Source organism: Petaurus breviceps, unplaced genomic scaffold (genome assembly GCF_028583685.1).
Source record: "Petaurus breviceps papuanus isolate PSGF00001 unplaced genomic scaffold, PetGlider_PUasm1.0 185, whole genome shotgun sequence".
In the NCBI taxonomy this organism is placed as follows: Eukaryota; Metazoa; Chordata; class Mammalia; order Diprotodontia; family Petauridae; genus Petaurus; species Petaurus breviceps.
The window spans coordinates 28,985,384-28,989,781 of NW_027185797.1; the positions used below are offsets into that span (position 1 = coordinate 28,985,384).

General features: G+C 44.2%; 1 long non-coding RNA gene across 1 annotated transcript; it reads right to left on the reverse strand.

Moving 5' to 3' along the window:
* Window positions 1-1,355: 1,355 nt before the first annotated feature.
* Window positions 1,356-3,853, reverse strand: LOC138161491 (uncharacterized). The gene is made up of 3 exons (XR_011168387.1): window positions 3,678-3,853; window positions 2,890-2,973; window positions 1,356-1,443 (listed from the first exon to the last, which is right to left on the reverse strand). It is a non-coding gene; the product is annotated as an uncharacterized lncRNA (long non-coding RNA).
* Between the last annotated feature and the right edge of the window lie 545 nt (window positions 3,854-4,398).

The following is a 4,398-nucleotide window of genomic DNA, read 5'->3' on the forward strand; positions in this document are numbered from 1 at the left end:
TGAACTTTGAACAAACCCGGGAATTTGAGAGATGAAGGTGAAGAAGCTCGTGGCAGGTAAGGGAAAGCAGTCATCACCACACATGGAGATGGGAGAGAGAACAAGAGTGTGTGGAGGGAAGTATTGCCAGTACCTGGAAAGACAGGAGTCAGATTGGGAAGGGCTTCTTGTGCCAAACAGAATAGTTTGAGTCTCGAGGTACTAGGGAGCCCCTGGAGTCCCTGAGCAGGGGAGATGTGGGCATTGAAGGGACTTGTCCAATTTCAGGATCAAGGCAATGATTATGATAGCACTTCCCTAGGCAGTGGTCTTCATGCTGGTGCTGAGCTGAGTGCAATGGACCATGGGGAGTCTAGGAAAGTGAGAATTCCACAAGCTGCCGAAGATAGCTTTCATTTCCATAACTTTTGGATAAACTCAGAGGGCAGAGGGATTGTCCAAGCACAAGTCTAGGTAAGCACAGAGGCTCAGCACCAGGCTGGCTGCAGGAAGGACGAAATTTTCTGCCATGGCAACTTTCAAAAACCATCCACTAAGTCACAGAGGGGCAGTGATCTGCACCAGGGGAGAGGGTACCACACACATAAAATCACAAATTCTGGAACTGATGAAGAATCTGAAGTTGGGGAGGAGAAATAAGAAAAAGATATTCTCCACACAGTCACACACATGCACACATACACTCATACATGCATACACACTCACATACATACACAGGCTCACATAATACACACATATACACAAACATTCATACATACATATATTCACATACACACTCACATATACACTCACGCTCACATATATACACACATACACATACTTACTTAAACATTCGCATACATGTACACCCTCATACACTTATGCACACATATACACTCATGCTCTCATACACATGCACACACACAAACACATACACATATGCATATCAATATCTGCTTAAACGTTGTTTTAAAATTGAAAGGGCTTTAAACCAGTTCCTCATAGAGAAGGAAGTAGTGACCAACTTTTTCACTGTGTGATGCCATTTCATTCCTGACATATACCCTGGATCTAGGAATAGGCTGTCACTCTGAATGCCCACCCCAACCCAGTTACCACCTCTTCCTTGTCCTAGAATGTGAGGTACTGAAGAGAGAATCCCAAGAGAACACTTCAGATTTTGTCAGACCCAAGACAGAGGAAATAACAGTTTGAGATACGAGGCAACTTGAGAATGAGGCTGTTGGCATTCACCCATCCTTACTAAGTACCAGCCTGTCCTGAAGTGGTGTTAACTGTATTTAAGTGATACAAAGCTGTTTGCAATCTACTCCACTCTCTTAAGATAGAGAAATAAAATGACCATCTACTTACCATGTCACAAGCCCTGAACCGCGTACATGGGTGAACTTCGATCTCTCACTCTTTGATGGCACTCTGTTGGCATGAGCAAATTGCAGAGTCCTAGGGAGAATGAACTTGCGTATTGTCATGGCCATTATAATCAACACTTTGCCCATGGATATGTGTGGTGTGCTTGAGGGGCACCATTCATGGAAGGTGGGTGAAGGCTACCTTGGTTTGTCACTGATGTATAATCCAAGAACAAAATAATAAATAATTACGTCGGAAGTGCAACCTACACTTCTGTGCATTTTACAATGGAACTAGGAGAGCATGAGAGGCATTCAGTTAATATAGGGATGCAGACCCACTGGCTTAGGTACCCAAAAGCCCTTATAATTCAGAATAAACACCTGGCAGCTCCTTGACAATTTTGTCTTCCCCTTCCTCCTCTTCTTTTCCTCCTTCTCCTCCTTTTCTTCTCCTTACAACCAGCTTAAGGTGGCTCCTGAATAATTCCAAGACGTATCGTTCTCACCTAACCCTTTCTCCCATTTACGATCCTGCAGCAGGTGATGCTGTCCATCCTTGCAAATCATTGTCCCCTGTAGTATCTCACTGATGGTTCCAGCTCTCCTTTAAGCAAATGATGCCTTTGCACTCACAGCACCATCACCCTTTTGCTGGGTAGCAGTCTCCTAACTGGTCTCCCTGTCCAGGATCTCTTCTTCCAATTCATCCTTTTCCCAGCTGCCAAAACATTCTCTCTGAGGCACATCCTTCAAGGGCTACCTCTGTGGGTTTCTCCAATAAACCTCCCAGGCTTCTTTCCCACACTTTACTGTTCCCAGAAGCCTGCCTACAAGCTCTTCTCTGCTCCCAATCTGCCCTCTTCCTCCTCTGGGCATTCATGCAGCCTGGGCCCCTGGAAGTGTCTCCTTGACTTCTTGGTCTGTTATAATCTGTCTGCTTTTTCAAGGTCTGGTTCAAATGCCACCTCCTCCAGGAAATCTTCCCTCTTTCCCCACAGTGATTTGTTCTCAATGAAAAATTCTTTTAGGCATTGTCCCAATCTCTCCTTTACCCTTATCACAGGCTACCTTGTATTACATTCATTTGTGTATGTAGATAATCTCCCCATTAGACTGTAAGCTCCTTGAGGACAAGAACTGAGCCACTTTCGCCTTGGTCTCACTGGCTTCAAACTGATGCCTTACACACAGGAGACATTATTGACTCCCTATCATGTTCTCCAGAGCTCCAGACCGGCATTCTCAAGGATCATGGGGCCTCAGCCTATTTGTCCTTTTATCCTTCAAGGACATCATATCTTAAACTTAATTTATATTTTATCTTTATCTCCTCCCCCCCCCCAAACTGGTCCTCTTCTGATTCCCTCTTTCTGTTTCTCAGGGGCACCACCCTCACTCACTCTTCCATCACTGAGATGTTGCTGTTAGCTCATTCAAATTGTTACCAAGCCCGACTGGTTCTCCCCCTGCTGTATCTCTTGTATGCTCAGTCTTCACTACCTGCCTTCCCTTCCACACCCTCATTTCTATCCACCTGGGTTGTTGGTGAAGCTTCTAACAATTCTCTTTGCTTTCACTCTCTCCAATTGATCCTTCCCATGGTGGTCACATTGACTTTCTGTAGATAAGAGTCCTGTGTTATAAATCCTTGTGGAATCTATTAGAATTAGATTTCTTAGCTGGATGTCCTAAGTCCGACACAATCTCATGTTACACTACCATCTGGTGAAATCATTTCCTTGTCAGATTCTCCCACTGATGGAATGTAAGCTCCTTGAGGACAGGAGACCTCATTTTGGTTTTCTGTATCCCAGAACTAGCTCAGAGCCTAACAGTGACTACACACTCCATAAATTTTGATTTGATTGATTCCATCAAGAAACTGACACTTAATAAAGGCTTGTACATTGATCTACTAATTGAGACAGCTATGTGGCTCAGTGGATAGAGCAGTGGGCCTGGAGTCAGGAAGATATGAGATAAAATCCTGCCTCAGACACTAACCAGCTGTGTTACCCTGGGCAAGTCACTTAACCACTGTCTGCCTCAGTCTCCTCAGCTGTAAAATGGGAAAAATGTCTCCCAGGGTTGTCAAGAGAATCAAATGAGATAATACTTGTAAAACTCTCAGCCTGGTACACAGTAGGCACTTAGTAAATGCCTGTTCTTTCTCTTCCCCTGATTGATTGCTGCTTTCCATTAGATGATGTGCCAGATCAAATGACCATGCAATAGAAAGGTTAAAGGCTGTGGCAGGCATATTTGCTTCCACTTTCCAGGAGTGGGATGGCCAAGAAAAAGCAAAGTTTTTTGAATTCTCACCAATGTCATGGAAACACAGCTGGCTCCTCTTGCCCACCTCACAAGAAAATCTCAAGTGGGACAATGAGTCATCAGGAGAGATTTCTGGCAGAAACCTTGACACAGTGTAAGATCTTTCTGGTTGGCAGGGTACGAGAACTGTCACTTCATGCTCCATTGGAAGTAACACCTGTCTTCAGTACAGACTTCTTCTGGGTTAATGAAAAGAACTCATATTTATGCAATAGCAGCATATGATTTACAAGACACTTTCCTCTCAACAGTATTGTGAAGTAAGTAGCACAAGGATGATTGTATCCATTGGGGAAACTAAGGCTTAGATAGCAAAAGTGACTGGCTAAGGGTCATACGGTTAGTGAATGTTAGACCTGGGTTTTGAACCCAGGCCTCTTGACTCCAAGTATATATCACACTGTTCTAACTTGATCTCAGCCAAGGGCAGGTGCTAGTCTAAAGGGGAAATGTGTATTGGATAGTCAGGGATGTTGGATGAGTAGACAAGACACACTTCCCTTCTTTCTTATTGGTCAACCAAAAAGTCACAGTCTAACAGAATTTTCTTAAGAGTCTTGATCACAGGTTCCATTGCTGTTCTGTCATTTGTTTCTGGTGATGATCTTTCCATAGAGAGAGGTGCTAAGTCTCACCTTTTCAGTGGCCAAGGTCACTAAGACCTGCCTGATGCCCAAGTGCCCCATGGAGAAGACCCAGCCAATCACAT